The following is a 13,111-nucleotide window of genomic DNA, read 5'->3' as shown; positions in this document are numbered from 1 at the left end:
CAGTGATGTGAAAGTGTTGGTTGCTTTGGTCATGGTGTTTCATCAGAGCACTAGTAACTGTAACCAGGACAGATGTGATGGTCACAGAGCACTATATGTCTTCTGACCACCTCTGGCCTATACACTTAAAAGTGATTTATTTGTTTTACGTTGTCTGTTTATTTTTAATTCCTCAAGACAGGGTTTCTCTGCATAACCCTGGCTGTCCTGGAACTTGTTCTATAGACCAAGTTGGCCTTGAACTCAGAGATCCACCTGCCTCTGCCTCCCAAGTGGTAGGATTAAAGGAGTGTGCTGACAGGCTTATATCTATTTTCTAACAATTAGCCATTAAACATGATCACATATGCATGCATACACACACACACACCCCAAGACAAACAAAACAACTTGCCTCCTACACTAGATTTTTCATTGCTGCTACAAATGCCTGAGATAAACATGTCAGAGGAGGAGAGACTCATTTGGGCTCCCAGATGAAGTTCTGGTCCATTGCTGTGGCCTTGTGGGGGAGAGAGAATTTCACAGCTGTGCAAAGAGGGATCTGGGTAAAGGTTTAGCTACTGAGACCATATTCCCAATGGCCCACTTATTTCACGGAGGCTCTGCTGCTGGAAGTTTCCATCACCTGCCAGTAATGCCATTAATAGGAACCCATCAGTGACTAACCGATTTGGTCAGAGCCCTCAGGAACTAGCTGGTAACCCTCAATGATTTGCTCCACCAGCTGAGGAACAAGTCTGACACTTCATGTCCAGACCGTAATGCCTCCCTCAAAGGGTTCTGCACCTCCCCAGCTGGCTGCATGGGGGTCTGTTCCTCCCTGCCTTTCAGTAATATCACACTGAGAGGCCACAGAAGCAGGTTCTGTGAGATCAACATTATCTGGTTAGACTCTTATCCTTCTTGAGACCATTACATGGTCATCAAGTGAGATGAGAATGGTCACTTCTATGGGGCTGTTATACTCACAGGAGCCTGCAGCTCCCACACCTCCCAACTGCAGACCACAGCAGGCAGGAGCTGAGGATTCCACAATACCTATATAGCCTTGTCCTCCAACCCAGCCTTTCACACTCCTCCTACCCAACTACCCCACAGCTGCCAAGAATTAGGGTTTCCCTAGATGCTCCAGGGAGACCCTCTCTTTCGTATTTTAATTTAATCAGTCTTCTCTCTTCTTCATGAGAGTAGTATTCAGAGAAGACTGTTGTCCCAGCTCTAGACCCCTGGAACTCCTCACAGGTCAGGATGCTGCATCAGCCAGCAGGCCCCCTTCGCCCAAGGTCCCTCCTGATAGTGACTGTTTCGCCGGGTACATGCTATATGGGACCCGGGGTTGGCCCTAGGCTCTGGCTTCTGACAAGCAGTGCCATGCAAAGTTGGGTATCTTGAAAAGCATGCCTGTAAAGAACAAGAAGAATGGACCATGCACCAGGAGAGAGGACCAGGAAGTCCCAGCATTCCTTAGGAAGATGAACCTCCAGGGCTGAGATCTGCACCATGGAAATTAGTGGAGCACTGGACACAGATGAGGTGGAGTGAGTCTTGCGCAAGGGCTTCCCTTGAAAGCAGAATTCCTGGGGAAGAAGAAAGGGTAATCCACTGACAGCCTGTTCCTGGCAGTAGGAATGAACCACTAAGGACAAGGGAGACCCTCTCTATACTCCCACCTCTAGCTCAGTCTACTTTCCATTCGCTTCCAGTTCGGATTCTTTCCTCACCGTAAGGCCATGAGAGACTCATTTCAGGTTCCATTCTCCACAGGTCATCACCTTGTCTGAGAGCTGGGAGCAGATTCTCTAAGAGACAGGGGAAAGACCTTGCAGACAGGGCCAGTGCTGTAGAAGGCCAGGTGGCTGTACATTCTCTCAGATGCGGGCCAGGGCATGGAACTCTTCATGCTTCGACCCTTGTGAAGGAAGTAGACAATGGAGGAGAGCCCGTGAGAGCCTCTCGGAGCTCACATCCTCCTATCTCTAATAAAGGCTACAGCCATCTGTCCCCATCCCAGCTTTGAGGCACCTTTGCTAGGCAGGGCTCAGGCCTGGTTCCCACAGGTTGAATAACAGGCACCCCACACATGCAAGCCAAAGCCTGGTTATTTAATGAGAGCTGCACCTGTCCCCCAGGTACTCTTGAGCCCAATAATGTGTAATTTTTCAGTAATATACTATTGGCTAGACATCATATCATTCACCTATAATCCCAATGCTAAGAAGTCGGAGACAGGAGAATGTAGTTTAAGGCTAGAACTACATAGCTACACCCAGCCTCAAGTCAAGCAAATAGCATTGTTCCTATTTCGTGAACCAGGTTGTTTGTACCCTCCCTGCACCTTGCTTTCCTCCACTTACATCTCCCTTTCTTAGGAATAAACCAAAGAGCAGCAGCATAGTCCTGCCCAGAGTCTCTCACCTGCTTTCTGCTACCTGGACTCCAGCAAACCAGCCAAAACGACAAAAGGGACTGCTGCTGGTCACTTGGAAGTGTTCAACTTAAACTCAAAGATTCCTTTGATTTCCCAAATCTGGACTATGAGACTGACTTGGGAACCTTACACCAAACACAAGCTGCCCTCTGTCTGCACCGATCTTTGTACCTCCATAGTGGCCATGGTTGACACCAACTGTCCTCCTGAGATTTAGATATCCTGTCATAGTTTTTCCTGCAGAGCCAAATGAGGTTGAATTGTCACCTGTCCCCAGCTTCCCGAACAGTGTTTGAAGTTCATTTCCTGTGTTTTGTTTTGCTCTGAGAGTTAGAAATGAACCCTGCCCCCAATGCTAGAGCAAGCAATGCAAGCAGGGCTGGGCTTTCCATCTGCCCGGGGCTCAGGGAGTTCCTAGGTGGCCCCTCCCACCCTCATGTCCTACCTCCTGCACAGGGAGCCGGCTCACAAGCCACTGGGGACCCATCTGGCTGCTTGTTTGGGTGAGAGCCCTGTGTTCAGAGGCCCTGCAGGCAGCCCTGGCAGAGGGAAAGCCTTGCCAAGTGAGTGTCAAGCAGCAGCTGGGCACACAGTCCACATGCCACACTGCAGGAGGTTCCAGACCTCCCCCTGTGCCCTTGGGGAGCCACCTCCCTAATAATTCCTCCCCTGGTTCCCTGGGGAAGGGTGGGAGAACAGAGGATAATTGTCGCAGATCATGTGCTGGAGAGAGAGCCACACAGACCTGAGGCTGGGGGAAAGCGAGCGATGAAAACAGCCCTTTGTCTGCAGCCTCCATACACTGGGCTTGTGTTTCTGCGTTATGACAATTGGGTGAAACATTAGACTAGGGCATCAATTATTCAGATTTCACTGTGAGGTCAGAACATAGCAGCTCCGACCTGCCCCTACCCAGCGGGAGTCAGGTCGGAGAGGGAGGTGGAGGAGACTTAGCTAAACTCCACACCCTCAGGTCCCAGCTGCTGGGCACACATTAACTTAGCCTCTTCTACTGGTGCCAACCGAAGCGTTTCCACTGCCTCTGCAAGCATCTGGATAGCATGGAGCACACTCAAAGCATCAATCCACTGTCTGTCAGAAACTGCAGTCTGGAAAATTCCCTGGTGTTCTGATGTCTCTGATACACACAAGACACAGAGCACATATGCACATGCTCACACATGTGCATACACACACAAGCATTCATATACACCCGCATGCATGAATACACACACACATGCACTGAGTGCAACATTTGTCTCTCTTGTTCCCTCCGAATCTCACAAAGCATCATTGGGGTGTGGCTGGGTTATATCCCACCCTGTCACAAACCACACACTTCCCTAGAAGCCCTTCAACTTGCCCCCGTGATCTGTGCAGGCTGTGTCTTCACTGATACTCCATTCACAAAGTTTCCTGCTTGGCCCCTCCCCCCTTTACCTCCCGGTGGTGTTTTGAGAAAAATATCTTTAATTTTCACAGATATGGGGACTCTGCACATGTCTCGGTGTGACCAATTTCTCTTTTCATTCCTTTGTAGTCAGACACATTGTTCTTATGATTTCCAGCCTTCTTCCTTGTCTTAAGACTTCTTGGCTGATTCCCTTGTGTGTCTGTTTTAGTGACCATGAAAATCAGGTACCTTCTGCATCTTAGGGGTGAAACACTGCATCAGTGTATCCGGGTCAGGCAGACTTCCGCGACACAGGTCTCCAGGAGCACCGACAGATGAAATTGTCTCTAAGCCTCTTGAAGCTGTGTGATTGTGAGCATATGCATTAAAATGGTTTCTTCCTCTTCTCAGTCCACCATAGGAAAGCACCTCAGACGGGCTACTTTAAGTACAGACTCTTTCGTTCCCATCTCAAGGCTGGGAGACTGGGTAATGGGTAATGGTGAAGTGAAGCTCTATTTCCGGGCTGTGGATGGCTTCTCCCCTATGTGTTCACGCAACCTTTCCTTGGCTTGACGCAAGATGCAAACTCCAAGAGGCTCAGAACACACACATGGAGGCAGCGTGGGGTGGGATGTGGGGTTGGGGGAGACACATGAGTACCATGCTCTCATTGGTTGTAAGAGCACAAATCCTTCCATCTCGGAATCTTCTCTAGAGCCTCTCTCAACCTCAGTGACTTGCTCAAGACCCTGGGTAAATTTTTTTTTTTTTTTTGGTTTTTCGAGACAGGGTTTCTCTGTATAGCCCTGGCTGTTCTGGAACTCACTTTGTAGACCAGGCTGGCCTCGAACTCAGAAATCCGCCTGCCTCTGCCTCCCGAGTGCTGGGATTAAAGGCGTGACCCACCACGCCCGACTGAGAGATTTTCTGGTAAAGCACTTCAGTCTGTGATAGCTTGTTTTGGGTTTTGTTGTTGCTGTTGCTTGCTTGTTTCTTTGTTTCTTTGTTTGTTGTCACTAGAGCATATATCTGAGAGCAAGTCTGTCCTGGAATTTGAGATTTTCCTGCTGTTGCTTCAGTATGCTCTGGCTATGTTTTTTTTTTTTTTTTTTTTTAAACAAAGGACACTTTTAGCTAGGTGTGGGGGTGCACGCCTTTAATCCCAGCATTCAGGAGGTAGAGGCAGACAGATCTCTGTGAGTTGAAAGCCAGCCTGATCTACATAGTGAATTCCAGGACTATGTCTAGAGTCCCTGTCTCAAAAAAAGCAAGCAAGCAAGCAAACAAACAAGGACACTTTTAATTGCACGCAATTCCCTTCCTTATGTCCAGTAACATTCTTCTTTCTGAGGACTACTTTATCCAATATTAATGAAGCAATTCAGACTGCCAAGGTCAGTGTTCCCATGATACATACGTCTGTATACTTTGATGATTTGACTCCCGAGGGTTCTATCTAAAACTTATTTATAAATATGATTAGTGGGCAGTACATTGTAGTTAGCATTAAAAAGTACTAGAATGGGCTGGGGTTGTGGATCAGAGGCAATGCTAGCCCATCCAGGACTGAACCAGTTCCAGCAATTTGTCTTCTGACTTCCACATGTACACCATAGCACACCATCCCCCCCAAACCACCACGGAACCCACAGAGATCCACCTGCCCCTGCTTCCTGAGTGGCAGGGTTAAAGGTACACGTGACCACAACCAGCTGAAAAAAAAGTTGCATTGTGCTCCTAGGACTTTAAAAATATACATCTGACTCTTTACTGCCTACACTGTTTCTGACAGACATTATTATTTTGTTCCCCATACAGAACGTACCACTCTAAGAAAAAAGGGAGGGCTTCAAATAGACTTAGAACAGTTTCGGGTTCATACCAAAATTGGGGACTGGCACCAAGATGTTCAAATGCCCCGCCAAGTCATCCATGTCATATCTCTCACTATCTACGTTGTCGCCTGTGTGGAGTCAGTGAAACTGGTGTTTAGAGAAAAATCTACAGTTGCAAACGTGGTTAAAAAGGAACATGTGTGTGAAGCTTGGAGAAGCTGGGAACAAATGTGATCAGAATTTGTTATATAAATTCTTAAAGAATTAATAAACATATTTCTTTAAAACAGGAAAAGGAGGAGTAGGGGTAGCTCCCCGACTAAAGTGCTTGCTATGCAGGAGTGAAGACCAGCGTCTGGATCCTTAGTGTCCATGAAGATGCCTGCCAGGCAGGAGGGCACAGCAGCCCACCTGTAATCCCAGCCTTAGTAGGCAGAGGGATCCCCAGACTAAAGCTACATGGGGAAGCTCTGGGGATTAAGTGAGACTATGCCTCAGCATGGAAGGTGGAACGTAACTGAGGAAGATAATGTGATGGTTTGTATATGCTTGGCCCAGGGAGTGGCCCTATTAGGAGGTGTGGCCTTGTTGGAGTGGGTGTGTCACTGTGGATGTGGGTTTAAGACCCTCACCCTAGCTGCCTGGAAATCAGTCTTCCACTAGCAGCCTTCAGATGAAGATGCAGAACTCTCAGCTCTGCCTGCACCATGCCTACCTGGATGCTGCCATGTCCCTGCTTTGATGATACTGGACTGAACCTCTGAACCTGTAAGCCAGCCCCAATTAAATGTTGTCTTTTATAAGACTTGCATTGGTCATGGTGTCTGTTCACAGCAGTAAAACCTTAACTAAGACAGATAGCTAGTATCGACCTCTGTTCTCTATGTGCATGCATATGTACCACACAAGCACGTGCACACACACACTCAAACACACACAAATAACCTCAACCCAAAGACAAAATTCCTACTCTAAGAAACTCAAAAAGTAGAGAAAACAACATAAATTAAGCAGAGAAATAATAGAAAGTAGAGATGAAACAGAGAGTTGAAACCAACACACACACACACACAAATCAAGAAACCAAAAATTAGCTCTTTTTAAAGGCTGATCAAGAAAGTGGAGGGAATTGCCAAGTATTATAATGGAAGAACTGATTTCCAACATTGTACAGATGAGAGGGTCATGAACTAACTCAATGAATGATGGTGTGTCACCAGGCTGGGTCATTCAGATGAAGTAGGCCAGTTTGGGGAAGATGCAATTTTGAAGTTGGCCCAAGATGACATAGAGTCTAAATTAGCATACATAAAACCAAGTAAGAGACTGAGCTAAAATCCAAGAGTATTCACACCCAAAAAAGCACAGGGTCAGATGGCTGAGCTCCACCAAGTCTCCAGAAACATGAAAACCCTTTAGACTCATCCAGGAAAATGATAACGGTGAAATTCTAATGGTTCATTCTGTGATGCTGGTGTTGGTCTGATTTGAAAATTAAAGATATCACAAGACAGCTATAGATCAGTATCGTTTATGGAGGCTGGCATGATGACTCAGCAACTAAGAGCACTTTCTCTTGCAGAGGACTGCAGTTCAGTTCCCAACACTCTGGTCAAGCAGCTCACAGTTGACCTGTAACTCTAGTTCAGGGGCATCTGGTGTCCTCTTCTGGCCCCCAAAAGAACACACACACACACACCACATACACAAATAAAAATAAAGTATATTTAAATATCCCTTATGAATATAGACATGGAAAACCTGGATGAAATGCTAACAGATCAAAGATGGAAATATATCAAAATTTTCATCTTTAAAAAGTATGAAAAAAAAAAAAAAAACAGGTGTGGTGGTGCACGCCTTTAATCCCAGCACGAGGGAGGCAGAGACAGGCAAATTTCTGAGTTCAAGGCCAGCCTAGTCTACAAAGTGAGTTCCAGGGCAGCCAGGGCTATATAGAGAAACCCTGTCTCAGAAAAAAAAAAAAAAGAAAGAGAGAGGGGGGTGAGAAAGAAAGAAAGAAAGGAAGGAAGAAAGAAAGAAAGGAAGAAAGAGAGTATGAGTTGTGATGCAAGAGGGATTTTGTTGGTTGGCTTTTGATACAATAAAGTACAAACAGCACATGATCATCTCAGTGGGTGAAGAAAAGGCACTAAAAATCCAAAGCCTTTTTTTTTTTTTAAATCAAATGATAAACACTTAACAAACTAGGACTATGGAGAATGCCCCCCAGTTGATCCAAGGTATATAAACACCACTAGCTTCAAACCTCATGCGGAAAGGCAGAATGCTTCCTCCAAAGGTGAGGAGCAAGGGCTACCTGCTCAGTCTGCTTCTCCCCAACACTATACTGGAACCTCTAGTCGGGGGAAGTTGGCCAGAAAAAGACATAGAAAGCATCCGGCTCATAAAGAAGTGGAACTGTGTGTCAGCGTGTGGGGATGCTCCTGAGGGGTTAGGAGCATAAGGAATTTCACCAGGAAATTTTCCAGTTAACAAAGAAGCAGCACTGGTCTATGAGATCAAAATACAAAAATCTCCTGCCTTCCTCACTCTGGCAGTGAATAACCTAAATAGCAAATTGACAAAATAATCTAACTCACAATTAGGACCAAAAGGATAAAAAAAAAATGCTTGGGAATAAATTTTTTCTCCAAACATTAAGGTTTAATTTAATTTTTAATTACACGTATGTGTGAGTATGTACACATGAATGCAGATAACCATCCATGCAGGCCAGAGGAGGACGTTAGATCCCTCAGAGCTAGCGTTACAGTGGATTGTAAGCTATCCTTTGGAAATAAATTTAACGATAGGAGAGTAATGCTTGTTCACTGAAAACTACAAAATAGCTTTGTGAAGAATCGAAGGATTTAGTAAATGAAAAGATGTTTCATATTCATTTACCAGGGTCTTAATGTTGCTGAAATAGCAACATCTATATTCAGGACCATCTCCGTTTTTACCAAAATCCCACATTGGTGGCAGAGGAGATGTTTCAGTAGGCAAAGGATCTGGCTGCCAAATATGATGTCCTGATTTCCGTCTCCAGGAAGGAAAGAACCATCACCTGGCACACACCTGCAGTGGTACACACACACACACACACACACACACTTAAAAATATTTCCAAGTAGTGGTGGCACATGCCTTTACTCCCAGCACCTGGGAGGCAGAGGCTGAGTTTGCAGCCAGCCTGGTCTACAGAGAGTTCTGGGACAGCCAGGGCTACACAGAGAAACCCTGTTAGGTGTGGGGGTGAGGTGGGGTGGGGAGGCTCTTTTAAGATACACAGTTGAAAAATAAGCTTCAGATAAAGGATTTCTATAGCTATTCCCCAAGGATGTTCGGACAACTGATAAGAGGCTGAAGCTCTCTCAACACTGTTAACCACAGGGAAACTTGAAACATCACAGCAAGGAGATATACCTGCAGTCAACCAGCTCTGTGGATAAGGATAAGAGCTGGCAAGAATGTAGAGAGCAAGGTCCTTGTGTAGCACTGAAGACAGGAGTGACACAACGCAAGCAAGAAGCAATGGAAGCATGGAGTCGCTGTGGCCAAGTCTACTCACAGACCTATATCAAAAAAGAAAGGAAAAAACGTCTCCCAAACCTCAGCGCAGATATCCTCCAGCTAAATTAGTCAAATAGCTGAAGAGTACATAACTCAAATGCCCAACAAACAACAGGATAAATAAGATGTGGTGTGACATGAAGCACTACTCCATCAGAAATGAGGATGTATAAAAATATGGCTAAACCTTCAGGCAAATGCTCAGAATATGCAGCTCTGTGAAAACCAAAAGCACACTAATAGTTTTCAGGAACTCGAGGAACAGAAGTGGCTGAGCCACTGCTAACGGTACTGAAGTTTTGTTTTGCCCGCCGGTGATGGCGCTCGCCTTTAATCCCAGCACTTGGGAGGCAGAGGCAAGCAGATTTCTGAGTTCGAAGCCAGCCTGGTCTACAAAGTGAGTTCCAGGACAGCCAGAAGAAGAAGTAGTTTTGTTTTGTTTTTGAAGGATCTCATTAACCTCAGGCTTGCCCGGGACTAATATGTAGCTCAGGCTAGCCTCCATATCCAGCATGCCGTTATAACAAGCTTGTACTACCCTGCCTGCCCAGCTATCCCTTGATGTTTAAATTGTAAGTCTTTAAAGTGGATACTGTGAAGTCAGGCGTATTTAATTTATTGCTTATGGAGTTTGGGGGTTTTCCTTGTCTATCTTTACAAGAACAAGAGGGTGTCAAAGTAAGTCTGGAACTATGGTAGCAATTGGTTGAATCTATAGATCAGCTTAAGAAAAACTGACACATGACCTATATTGTGCCTGTCAATCTATGAACATGGCATGTTTTTCAGGTTTTTAAAGGTCTTATTTCCTTAATCAGTGTCTTGTCATCTTTAATATATATGTGTGTGTGTGTGTGTGTGTGTGTGTGTGTGTGTGTGTGTATCCTGGACATCCTGATATGTTTTTCATATTTATAAAAAATGTTTAATTAAAAAAAAACACAACAAAACAAAACAAAACAAAACAAAGAGTCACATGGCTTTTAAAGAATAAAGCAGGTGTTGTTGTGCCCTGAAATTCTAGCACATAGAAAGCTGAGGCAGATGGATTGAGGCCAGCCTGTGCCACACATAGCAAGACCCTGTCTCAGACAAAGTGCCTGTTACATTTACTCAAACAGTAACCTTTCTTACTCTAAATGTGTGAGCCTGCCTCTGGAATCATTTCCTTCCAGCTAAGAAATGCCATTAGAAAAAAATGTTTAAGACCAGGTCTATCTATAGTGAATCTTCTGTGTCCTTATTACAATGTCTTCTTATCATCTTAATTTTCAAGGTCTCCAATAGTGATATCTGTATCCTTTCAGAGTTGTTTCAGATTGGGATTTTTTTTTTTTGTTGTTATTGTTGTTAGTCAAATTCAAGGTGCTTAAGGCTCTGGTGCAGGCACAATGAATACTGAAACCCTTTATCTTCTCAGATTTGAAAAGAATGATTCTTAAATTTTCATTACATTTTATTTCGTCATTCTTTATTTGGTGTGTGGTGTGTGTACGAGGGTGGGTTGCATAAAACAGATGAAAACTTTCAGGAACTGATTTTCTCTTTCCACTATGTAGGAATCAAACCCAGGTCATCGGGCTTGCTCTAAGTACCTCCACCTGATGAACCATCTTGCCAGACCCAATATTTCCGTTCGACAGGTAACTGACCCATTAGACTCAGGCAAGAAGTTTGGACCATACGATCTATGGGCTGTGGTTCCAACATAAATTCAGTTTCAAAGACTTTACAGTGCTGTTCAGGTCTATGGTAGCTAAGCTTCCTCTGTGGATCTGTCTGGGTCCTGAGTGTTGGTCTGACCTTCGGCTCAGTTCACAAAACCCATTGAGTCTGTTTAGAGACACTTCTTTGCACAAGCAACTCGAGTTTGCACACAACAAGCCAGGTGTGGTGGTGGATGATGGTGTGAGTCCAGCTCTTGGGAGGTGGAGGTGAGAGGGTCAGAAGTTCAAGGTGAATTCAAGGCCAAAGCAGGATAGATACATGAGACCCTATACATAGTAGCAGTAGTAGTAGTAGTAAAAAACCATAACCTTACAGCAATTGGGGACTGTGCCCCTCCTCCCTGTCCTAATGCTCCTGAATAAAGACAGGGTTTGTTGCCTGCTCTACTTCCTATCACCATTACTGCTACTGTTTAGCAATTCCATTCCCATCATTAAGGTCACTGTATGGGCAGACACAGGAAAAGATTCAACAACAAACGTCCATCCCACAGTCGTAGTACTATGGCTCTTCTGGACAGATTGCAAGATTCTTTTTTTTTTCCTTTTTTTTTTTTTTGGGGGGGGGGTGTTGAGATAGGTTTTCTCTGTGTAGCCCTGGCTGTCTTGGAACTCACTCTGTAGACCAGGCTGGCCTCGAATTCAGAAATCTGCCTGCCTCTGCCTCCCAAGTGCTGGGATTAAAGGTGTGTGCCACCACACCTGGCAAAAGCAAGATTCTTGTTCATTGGTTTTCATCCATAGCCATTGTTTTGCACACTACCACCATGGCTGGGCAGGGGATGGCAGGAAAGTGACTCTCAGTAGGCCATTCCTACTCAGTAGAGAGAAGACTGAAGTTTCTCGTGGGCTCTTTCTACCTGCAGTCATTGTGCCTGTCTAAGATTTGGAGGAGCCTCTGGGAGAAGGCTGTGTATCAGTTTGAAGGTTTAAAGGAGAATGTACTCCATAGGCTCAGGTGTTTGAACACTTTGTCTCCAATTGGTGGCGCTATTTGGATGGGGGGCGCTTAGAGGTACAGCCTTGCTGGAGGAAGTAGTCACTTAGGAAAGACTTCAAGAGTTAAAAGACTCATGCCACCTCCAATTTGGCCCATTTGCTTTGTGCTCCTGGTTGAGAGGTGAGTGCTCAGCTTCCTGTTCCTACCACCAAGCCTCCAGGCCACCATGGACTCTTATCCCTCGGGACCATAAACCTAACTTAGTGCTTTCTTCTGTAAATTGCCTTGGTCATGGTGTTTTATTACAGCAACAGAAAAGTAACTATTGGGGCTGAAGAGATGGCTTAGTGGTTAAGAGCACTGACTGCTCTTCCAGAGGCCCTAAGTTCAAATCCCAGCAACCACACAGTGGCTCACAACCATCTGAAATGAGATCTGATGAAGTCTTCTGGTGTGTCTGAGGGACAGCAACAGTGAATAAATAAATTAAATGAATAAATAAATCCTTTTTTGTTTTGTTTTTTCTTTTCTTTTTTTTTCTTTTTTCTTTTTCTTTTTTTCTTTTTTCTTTTTTGGTTTCTTCGAGACAGGGTTTTTCTGTTTAGCCCTGGCTGTCCTGGAACTCACTTTGTAGACCAGGCTGGCCTTGGCTGGCCTGAAATTCACTTTGTAGACCAGGCTGGCCTCGAACTCAGAAATCTGCCTGCCTCTGCCTCCCAAGTGCTGGCATTAAAGGCGTGTGCCACCACCGTCCAGCTATAAATCTTTTTTTTTTAATGCCAAAGAAGAAGAAGAAGAAGAAGAAGAAGAAGAAGAAGAAGAAGAAGAAGAAGAAGAAGAAGAAGAAGAAGAATGGCCCCCACAGACCCATGTGTTTGAATGCTTGGTCCATAGGGAGTGACACTACTGGAGGTGTGACCTTATTGGAGTAGACGTGCCCTTGTTAGAGGAAGTGTGTCACTGTGGGGAATGGGCTGGCTTTGAGGTCTCCTGTGCTCAAGCTCTGTCCAGTGTGGCACACAATCTTCTTCAGCTGCTTTTGGATCAAGGTGTAGAACTCTCTGCTTCTTTTCTAGCACCATGTCTGCCTGCGTGCTGAATGCTCACCATCATAATGATGATAATGGACTAAACCTCTGAGACTGTAAACCAGCTCCAATCAAATGCTTTTCTTTTCTTTTTTTTTTTTTTTTTTTTTTTTTTTTT

At 45.0% G+C, this 13,111-nt stretch overlaps 1 long non-coding RNA gene across 1 annotated transcript; it reads right to left on the bottom strand.

The window, feature by feature from the left end:
• Window positions 1-260: 260 nt before the first annotated feature.
• LOC110297281 lies at window positions 261-2,707 on the bottom strand. Its single transcript, XR_002378264.2, has 3 exons — window positions 2,603-2,707; window positions 1,725-1,912; window positions 261-1,580 (listed from the first exon to the last, which is right to left on the bottom strand). It is a non-coding gene; the product is annotated as an uncharacterized LOC110297281 (long non-coding RNA).
• Window positions 2,708-13,111: the final 10,404 nt, after the last annotated feature.

The sequence above is a fragment of the Mus caroli genome, chromosome 7 (genome assembly GCF_900094665.2).
Source record: "Mus caroli chromosome 7, CAROLI_EIJ_v1.1, whole genome shotgun sequence".
NCBI classification, from domain to species: Eukaryota; Metazoa; Chordata; class Mammalia; order Rodentia; family Muridae; genus Mus; species Mus caroli.
Note: the sequence above shows the minus strand (reverse complement) of the source record. Positions and strands in the feature narration are given on the sequence as shown.